This window comes from Sus scrofa, chromosome 15 (assembly GCF_054392235.1).
Source record: "Sus scrofa isolate SSC_HxYL_T2T_F1_AM1 chromosome 15, Sscrofa_HxYL_maternal_Yorkshire_Landrace_v2.0, whole genome shotgun sequence".
Taxonomy (NCBI): Eukaryota; Metazoa; Chordata; class Mammalia; order Artiodactyla; family Suidae; genus Sus; species Sus scrofa.
The window spans coordinates 78,454,046-78,464,861 of record NC_139397.1 but is presented as its reverse complement, the minus strand read 5'-3'; positions in this window follow the sequence as shown (position 1 = coordinate 78,464,861).

The following is a 10,816-nucleotide window of genomic DNA, read 5'->3' as shown; positions in this document are numbered from 1 at the left end:
TTTTCAACCCTCATTCCAAACTTAACTATATAAATACATACTTGTTTATGTCTGCAAATAATAATATCTAGAAAAATTTAAGAAGTAAGCTTTTCATGAGCTGTGTGTATAGGTATTCCCAATAGTTTGGTTTTAAATTTTTCAGGCAGGGAAGGACAAACATAATCTGGAAATTGAACAGTAGGGAAGGATTGATGAATAATTGGTGAGCTGGGTATAGACAATACTATTTATGTCTCTAGTCAAGTCGCTATAAATTTAATGGTCACACTTTGACTTTTGCATTGTTAATCAAAATTCTTTAAACTTCACTGTCCTCATAGGTTAAAGGAGATAAAACACGCATTCATAGAACTGAGCTACAGATACCGTGAGTGGTGGATTTTCCCATTTGCTTGGCCTCACCAAAACTGAGTTTCTCTACTTGAATGAAACTGGTGCTCATTTTCTCTTCTCTGTTAGAATGAGTTGCTGCTGTGGCCTTCTTATAAACAGACTTGTGATACATATACTTAATCAGTCCTCCAGTCATGTCTAGTTCATCTTGAGTCATAAGATGAACATAGCTTAGTTTAGGATAGGAATAACATTATAAATGCATCTGTTTTATAATTTGTTGAGACTCCAAATTGCTTTTTTATTCAGTTCGTTTGGAAGCTTGGTATATGTTTTTACTATTATAATTTCAGATATGTTGTCTTGTTCATACTATTTACTTTAAATTGTTAAAATTATTTTTAAAATTCTTGATTTATGTCTATGTTATCCAAACCACTTATTGGAGGAATGTGTAGGATCATCTATACATATTTACATATACCTCTATGCAAAGTTTACAGCTTTGTAAAGATGTCCTGGATATTTCACAGTATCTAGGAATTTTTCCTCTATAATTCAGTATTTTGAGTGTGGATATGGAAACAGAAGGTGATGGACATCAGAGAGAAGAGTTTTGAGTATGTGTGAGTGCATGTACAATTCACCCTTGAACAACTTAGGGGGTTAGAGGGGAGAACTGCTATGGTTGGCTTAGCATATAACTTATAGTTGGCCCGTCATATAGATGGTTGCTCTGTATCTATGATCCTCTGCATCTGCAGAATCAATCAATGACAGATCATGTAGTACTGTAGTACTTACTATTGAAAAAAATATGAGTATAATTGGACCCTAGCAGTTCAAACTTGTGTTGTTCAAGGTCATCTGTGTATGGGTGTATACTTGAATAAGAGTAGTGACTGAACACTGGACTACTTGGTACTGATGAGGTGAATTTTTAGCATTTACAGTGTATTTTATGAAAACATATTAAAAAATGTTAATAATTTATTGTTTCTTTAAAATGCCATGAAAATAAACCCCAAATCCTTGGCAAAGCCAAATGGTATTTTATATTTTCCATTTGTATGAGTGTTACCAAATCCATCAAGCTACTGTAGAAGGTGAAAGTAGTTCAAAAGGACTGGTTTTTCACGGCCATCTATGTTTTGTTTTTCAGTGCACTACCTTATTCAGGTATCTATAAATTAATCTCATTTTAAAAAATTAAAATTATGCTATAAATATGTGTTTGTGCACATACTGTTCTTTGAACATAGCACAAAAACTAGGCAATAGTATAGCTTGACTCCTTATGCATCCCATAATAATTGAAAATATTTCTTATGAAAAGCACAGTGAACTTCAGAATGTGAATGAAAATAAAAATCAGGCAAAATCAATTTGGGCACATATATGCAAAGATGTTTACCATGAAGCCGATAAAATGATACTGACCTTAAGGGAAAAAAAAGGCTCAGTAATTTGCATAGAGGTTGTGTTTCATTAATATGTGTCTCATATAAGCAGTCAGCATGTAAAAAGAGATGCCAGATATGATCAAGAGTTTAAAATTATGAATTATACAAAAAAATGTGCATTAAATTAATTACAGGGTTAATTGAGAAGCATGAACTAAGAAGAAACCTAGTTGATGTTGCACAACATTTGATAATCAGAGTCATTTTTCTACAATGGTTAAATATAATTTGTCTCAATGTTATCCATTGGTAAATTGTTACAGCATGGTATGATATATGTAGCTTATTAACAGTTTCATTAATTGCTATTAGAGGAAAGAAGCTATGAAAGCTGGTACACATAGGAACAAATGTTGAGGCAGATGGTTGAAATTAGTGAAACGTGATCAGTTGCTGAACTAGTTTACTTAATTAGCTTTCTACATCAGAATGGTTGAAATAAATGTGTCATATTGTCCTCAGGAAACTGAAATTCAGGGGACAACTGTCATATATCATATTCTTAAAATAACAAGATTATCAGCACAGAACTATTGACACTGACCCCTGCCCCTTAGTTTGTTTTGTACTGAGTGGACTGAACCGTTAGAACGAGTGGGAAATTTTCCTGTGAAGGAGTATCAACAACATGGACATCTTTCCATGGCCTGTGAGAGGGAGAACAAGGAGAAGAGCAAGTGGAAGATGGCCACTGCCCACAAAATTTCCTTGATGCTGTTACTTCTTGGTGAATAATTCAGGAATATTCTCAGAGTGGCTGAAACGGATTTTTGAAATAAAAATTTCATGAAACAGTTTCATCTTCAGTGAGATTCCAGTAAATTCTAAGTCACCAAATTATAATCATTTTCATTCTCAGGTCACTCTTGGCTACATTACTAGGGATGAACGGGAAGGAATCAACTTTTCAGGTACTTATTTTGTGTAATTCTTTTGGGTTTGAATTTTTCACCAGCATTCATAGTGGAAACATATAATCAAAGATGGTGGAGACTTTGGTAGAAATATTGTCCATGTATGAGAGAAAATATGATGGTATTCTGAATTGTTAAATAGAATTCTTCAAATTTGGTTTATATCTGCTGAAGTTTAGGTGGGTTTGGAAAAATTTACTATCCCTTCCCAAAAGATTTTTTTGCACCAGCAGCATATGGAGGTTCCCAGGCTAGGGGTCAAATCAGAGCTGTAGCCACTGGTCTAGGCCAGAGCCACAGCAATGCGGGATCTGAGCCACATCTTCTATCTACACCACAGCTCACGGCAACACCAGATCCTTAACCCACTGAGCAAAGCCAGGGATTGAACCCACATCTTCATGGATGCTAGTCAGGTTCATTAACCATAGATCCACGACAGGAACTCCTAAATTTTCTTTCCGAGATACTTTTTTTCTTTTCTTTTTTTTTAAGCAGCATTTTGCTTTGCAGCAAAAGTGAAGAACTAGGCTAACAGTATACAGAAGATTCCAATAGCACAGTCTTTATCTATGTATTCAAACATACTAAAAGTGATTTTTGGGTGATCAGATGTTAACTCATATGAGTCTGAATGACAACTACAAACATGTATGATCCATTAATGACACAGCTAAACTTTTTCCTATCAGAAGGTATAATGGGGTTCTCGCTACTAATGTCAGTTTATAAATTGTTTGATTTAGGAACAATGAAGCTGCTGCTGCTAGTGGTTTAGACTTTGTCACCTTTCCTGACTGTATTATCAACCTTGGACTTGGGAAAGAAGGTAAGGGTAAGATCGTTTTATTCATAATATACTTACAGGTACTGTTCCAAGAACCTTTGAAATTTTCAAGGTCCCAGAGAATATTTGCATCTGAACTTTTAAAAAGTTATTTTTACAATATAGAAAAGTTGAGGTCAAGTTTTTACATACTACAGTATGTAATTTAAAATAAATGGCTATATTACTAAACTCTTAGTAACATGTAAGTAATATTTATTGTGAGAACTGAGTCCATTTTTATATGTTTGCTATGGGGAAAACTAGAATATAAAATGTAGTCAGGGAGACGGGATTAAGATGGCAGAATAGAAGGTCTGGAGCTCAACTTCTCTCCTAAAACCAACAAAATTCACAACTAAAGACTGAGCAATCTCCACCCAAATGGACCGGAAACCCATACCTTACTCCAGAAGAAAAAGAGGAGGCCACATCCACAGGTAGGAGGGGTGATTTCGTGATATAAACAACCCCATACCTCCCAGGTGGGAAGCTCCACAGACTGAAAACTAACTGGCTCACAGAGACTCGCCTACAGGAGTGAGAGTTCTGAGCCCCACATCAAACGCTCACATGCTGGGATCTGTCACTGGGAGAAAGAGACCCTGGAGCATCTGGCATTGAAGGCCAGTGGGGCTTGTGTGCAGGAGCTCCACAGGACTGGGGGAAACGAAGACCCCATTCTTAAAAGGCACACACAGACTTTCACGTGCACTAGGTCCCAGGGCAGAGCAAGGTCTCCACAGGGATCTAGGTCAAACCTGACTGCAGTTCTTGGAGGACATCCTGGGAGAACAGGGGTGAATGTGGCTTGTTGTGAGGGAAGGACATTGAAGGCAAAGCTCTCAGGAATATTCAGCAGTGTGCCTTTCTCTGGAGGTGGCCATTTTGGGAAAATCTGGCCCCACCCGTCAGTCCTGCTGAGAAGTCTCAGGGCAAACAACAATCCAGGTGGATCACAGCCCCACCCCTCAGTAAACAGGCTCCCTAAAGAGCCTCAGGCACACAGCAGCCCCTAATCCCATCCAGAGACTAAGCCCCACCCACCAGAGGGATTAGAATTGGCTCCACCTACCAGTGGGCAGGCATCAGCCCCTCCCATCAGGAAGCCTAGAGCAAGCCCCCATACAGACTTGAGCCACAAGGGGGGCAGACACCAGAAGTAAGAGAGGCTATAGCTCTATTATCTATAAAAAGGTCACCACACCAAAAACCTATAAAAATGAAAAGACAGAGAACTATAACTCAGATGAGGGAGAAAAGAAAAACCCCAGAAAAACAGCTAAGCCAGGAGGAGATTCTCAGCCTCCAGGAAAAAGACTTTAGACTGTCGATGCTGAAGATGATGCAAGACATTGGAAATAAACTGGAGGCAAAGATGGATAACTTACAGGAAACACTGAGCAAAGAGATACAAGATTTAAAACTTAAACAAGCAGAGATGCAAAATACAATAACTGAAATAAAAACTCACTAGAAGCTGCTAACAGCAGAATACAGGAGGCAGAAGAACGAATAAGTGAGGTGGAGGACAGATTAGTGGAAATTATGGATGCAGAACAGAAAAGAGAAAAAAGATTGAAAACAAATGAAGAGAGTCTCAGGGAACTCTGGGACAATGTGAAACGCACCAACATCCGTTTTATAGGGGTGCCAGAAGGAGAAGAGAGAGAGAAGGGGACAGAAAAAATATTCCAAGAGGTAATAGCTGAAAATTTCCCTCACATGGGAAAGGAACCACTCATTCAAATCCAGGAGGCACAACGAGTACCATATAAAATAAACCCAAGGAGGAACACACCAAGACATATAATAATCAAACTGACCAAAATTAAAGACAAAGAGAAAATCTTGAAAGCAGCTAAGGAAAAGAAACAAGTAACACACAAGGGAACCCCAATAAGGTTATTGGCAGATTTTTCAGCAGAAACTCTGCAGTCCAGAAGGGAGTGGCATGATGTACTTAATGTGATGAAAGGAAAAAACCTCCAACCAAGCATACTCTACCCAGCAAGGCTCTCATTCAGATTTGAAGGAGAAATCAAAACCTTCTCAGATAAGCAGAAGCTGAGAGACTTCAGCAACACTAAACCAGCCTTACAACAAATACTAAAACAACTTCTCTAGGCAGGAAAGAAAAGATCAGCAACAGGAAACAAAAATTCCACAAATGATAGGCTCACCAGTAAAGGTATATATACAGTAAAGATATGAAACCATCCATGCACAATTATACCATCAAAATCAGAAATCATGAGAAGAGGTGGGTACAAATGCGGGACACCAGAGATGAACTCGCAATTAAGAGAACAACAACTTAAAACAATCTCACATACATATAGACTCTTACATCAAAACTTCAGAATAACTGCAAACCAAAAATCTACAATTGATACACAAACAAGGAATCTCTGGAGAAGAAATATATCTCATAGTAAATAAGTGCATAATCCACCATGAAGGGGGGTCATTTGACATCATTCTTGGAATGCTGAAGTCTTCTTACATCTGATTCTGATTTCCTCTCCATCAAAGAACTTATGATAATTATAATTAAATAATGCCACTGTACAATTAAATAATATGGTTCTACAATTGTATTATTAATAACCGTTTCTCTCTGTGATGCAATGTAAAGTCTATAATATCTTGTTTATCACATCACCTAGAATGGTGTATTGCCTTTATTGAAGAATCAATGAGATGGAACAAATTGTGAGGACATATTTATATAGTTACACTGTTTTTTAACCAACTTATGCATGTTATATTTTACTTATTTTTGGAGGGTGTATTATTTTTGTTATGCTTACCAGTTAAGTTATTCTTTTTACTATGCCGTATAAAATATTTAATGGTATATTAGGCTTTCTTCTTTATAAATTTTAGTTGCATAATATACACACTTTTAATATAATGCTAATTTTTAAAGAAAAATTGAAATGTAATAGAGAAAACTAAGTAGTAAAGATGAAAGCCATAAAATTGGGATAAGGTATAGAATAAATTTTCTATTTGTCTCAGCATATTTTCCATTCCACTTCTCCAGTGGGAGTCACTTAATCTGTTTCTTAAGATCCATGTTATAATAATCTGTGTGAATGTAATTGTGTGTAAATGTATGTATTTTATTCTGTAAAAAAAAAATAAAAATAAATTAAGGCAAAAAAAAAATGTAGTCAGTCTCTGTTAAACTACCTTCCTATTTCCATGCATTTACTCAGCAAAGAAAACAAAATGCATCTTTACTATTTGTGTAAGGTCATATAGCATTTCAGCTCTCAACTCCAATATATTTCAAAAAAGGTAGGAAAATATTAAGCATGATACTGGCTTGTTAGAATTTAAGATGAAATTTAGAGTGCCTAGAATGATCATTCAAAGTAGGAAGAAGCAATTTTATCCTCAATATATTAACAAGTATAAGACAAAGAATACTGTTATGAAAAAGAATGTGTATATATATATATGCCTAAGTCACTTTGCTGTATAGCAGAAATTGGCACAACATCATAAATCACTATTCTTTAATTAAAAAATAAAATAAAGCAAATTAAAAATAATATCCTGCATGTGAAAAATCTAGATAAAAGTATACTATACACTGAGTAATCAGGCCAACGGCACTATTACTTTTAATTTTGAGCAATAAAGGACTGGCTCTAAGCAAAATCTGAGCCAGCATAGCTATTTTTGTACATTAGAGAGTACCTTGGTGACCTAGGTTCTTCACTTAAAGAATATTATTATTAAATCATTCTCCCTGGAACTACTAGCATTATTTGTTACACAACCATCATTCCCATGCATTAGGTCAGATCAGTAATGCATTATGAGTAGAGACATTACATTATTACTTATCTTTCCAGTCATTGTAAAAAACACAACTGACAGCTGTTCAATGAATATGTCTTGATTCAAAACCTTTTTACCCTGATGATAGGAGTACTCTGGAAACTACTCCTACTTTGAATATAGATTGTTTCTATTCTAACAATAAAAATAGGGGATAATCTACAAAATTATAACTTGTTTGAACTCATCAGAGAGTTGAAAACGCTAGTGTCACTGAATTCCAAAGATACTGCAAGTCCCCAGGCCCCCCACATAAGTCTTACACTTAGTAACAAGTGAAAGCAGGTAGTCTATCCCTAAGGGAGGGGGAAAATTATGAAGAGAAATCCCCTTGTGATAGGCATGCAAACTCTGCTGAAAGTTGAGAATGGAACAGAAATACTGATAAAAATCCTCCATCACTGTAGGTCTCACACTAAGCACAAAGCAGTAGCAGTCTGCCATTGGAAGAATTTGAAGTCAATGGTAAACTAAAATTAATTAGAGCAACAACCAAATCCAACTGAGTTCAACTACTGTGTAGACTGACCCAACCTCCACACCAATGGACTGACTGAAAAAGAAATGTGCTTATTTCCTGTTTTAAATTTACCTCACTATTCTTCTTTTCTACACAATGTCTATATTTGATCAAATGTTATATAAATAAACAATAAATCAGCAGCAACAATAACCCATTAGCAACAGGTAAACAATTAGCAGTATCAAATTAAGATGTGACCCTGATTATGGAACGTTAGATGAAGTACTTTGAAATAACTATGTTAAATATGTTAAAGGGTGTAGTGGAAAAGAGAAACACATGCATGAACAGATGGGAAATTTCAGCAGGCATATGGAGATTAAAAAAGAATCCAATGAGAATGCTGGAAATGAAAAACATGCTAACAGAGAAGAAAATTTCAATTGATGGGCTTATCAGCAGTCTGAATATAGCAGTGGAAAGAACTGGTTAACTTTAAATGAAATCAATAGAAACATTCAAATTGAAACAAAAGGGAAAAAAAAGAATAAACAACAGAATAGGGTATCCAATAGCTATGGGATAATATAAAATGATTTAACATATCTATTATTGCAATTTCATGAGAAGATAGAAACTGTAACACAGAATAAATATTTAAGGAGATAATGGCAAGTTATTTTCCAAAGTGAATGAAAGACCACAAACAACAGATCAAAGAAGGTATAGACACTCAAGCATAACACATTAAAACAAAAAACACACTTAGGCACATCATACTCAAACATCTAAAAACAAAATATGAAGAGAAAATCTTGAAAGCATCTAGAGGAAAATGAAACATTACATACATAAGATCACAGGTAAAAATGACAGCAGGTTTCTCATCAGAGACTAAACAAGGCAGAAAGTAATGGATGAGTATCTTTAAAGTGCTAAAAGGAAAAAAAAAAAAAAGCTGTTAACTCATAATTTTATACCAAGCAAAAATAGCTTTGAATAATGAAAGTAAAATAGAGGTCTTGTTCAGCAAAAAAAAGAGAAGAAAATTTATTGGCAGTGAATTTTCACCATAAGATACATTAAAGGAAGTGTTTCAGTCAGAAGAAATATAATACAATATGAATATTTGGATCTACAACATTGAATAATGCTGTGAATGATAAAAAGTGAGAATATAAAATGATTTTTTTTTCTTTTTTAAAACCACTTTAAAAAGATAATTAAAATCTAAAACAAAAAATAGTAACACTGTACTGTGGGATTTATAACATAATTAGGAGTAAAATACATGAAAACAAAAGCAAGGAATTAGTCAGAAGGAAATAACATACTGTGCTTTTTACAACATAGCAATATGTATATTTTGGGGATGCAGGTTGTGAGAAGTTAAAACTATATATTGTAAACCACAGAGAAAACATGAAAAAGTAAAACAAAATACTATAACTATTAGGCCAATAGTGGAGACAAAATTGAATCAGAAAAATACTCATATAAACTATAAAAAAGACAGAAAAAAAGAGGGGGGAAAGAAGGGTATATGGCATATTTATAAAATAAATAGTAAAAAGGTCCAAGAGTGTTGGTAACTATATTAAATGTAAATGGTGTAAACATGACAGTTAAAAGCTACGTATTGTCAGATTGGGTTAACAAGAACAAGATCTGGAGTTCCCGTTGTGGTGCAGTGGAAAAGAATCTATTAACCATAAGATTGAAGGTGTTTGATCACTGGCCTTGCTCCGTGGGTTAAGAATCTGGCATTGCCATGAGCTGTGGTGTAGATTGCAGATGCAGCTCAGATCCTGCGTTACTGTGGCTGTGGTGTAGGCCTGCAGCTGTAGCTCTGATTTGACTCCTAGTCTGGGAATCTCCATATGCTGCATACAGCCCTAAAAAAAAAAAAAAAAAAAAAAAAAAAAAAAGGCTATAAGAAACTTTAAATATGGAGCTATAGATAGATTTAAAGTTAATAACAGAAAAAAGATATGCCATGTAAACACTAATCAAATGAAGCTGATTAGGTATATTAGCATTAGCAGAGTCGATGTCAGAACAAGAAATGTTATCAGACATATAAAGGGGCATTACATAATGATAAAGAGGTCTTTAATCCAGGAAGTTTAACAATTCTAAATATGAATTCTTCAAATAACAGAGCTTCAAAATATATGAAGGAAAAAACTTATAGAAGTGAAATGATAAAGAAGGAAAATCACCATTATATTGGAGAATTCAACATTCTTCTCTTTATAAATGGCTCATGTAGACAAAAACGTCAGTAAAAAGACTTGGACAATATTATTAAAAATCTTTACCACACTGACATTTGTAGAATATTTCAACAAACAATAGCAAAATACACAACATTTAAAGTGCATATGAAACATTAATCAAGAGAGAACATTTTCTGGACCATTCAAAATTCTGTAAATGATGAAGAGTTGAAATCATACAAATTATGATGTTCAGATAAAAATAAAATCAAATTAAAATTTAATATCAATCCATTTATTTCCATGTCTTTTCTTACCTCTCCCTAATTTTCTCAAATCTACCCAACAAATGGATTTATATTATTGTGATGCCTTATAGTTGATCAATGAGGACTGATTTTAATTGAGCGAATAGTAATAATCAATATGTTTCAGAAACAGAATTATAGGAATTCTAATTTAAATGCATATTTTTATCTTACTAGAATTCATTCTCTTGTTATGACAAAGCTTTGATAACAGCTTATAGGTCTAACTTTGGCATGGACATTAAAATGTATAACCACATAGCATGATATTAAAAACTGATTTTAGGGAAGAAATACTTTTGTTTTTTGTCATGTGCCCTATCTTAAGCTATTGGTAAACTATTGGCAGGATTGGTGATTCAATCTTTCTTTTCTTCAGTGACTAAAGAACCTAATGGACTAAAAGCATTTTTATTTTGGCTTCTTGTTGAT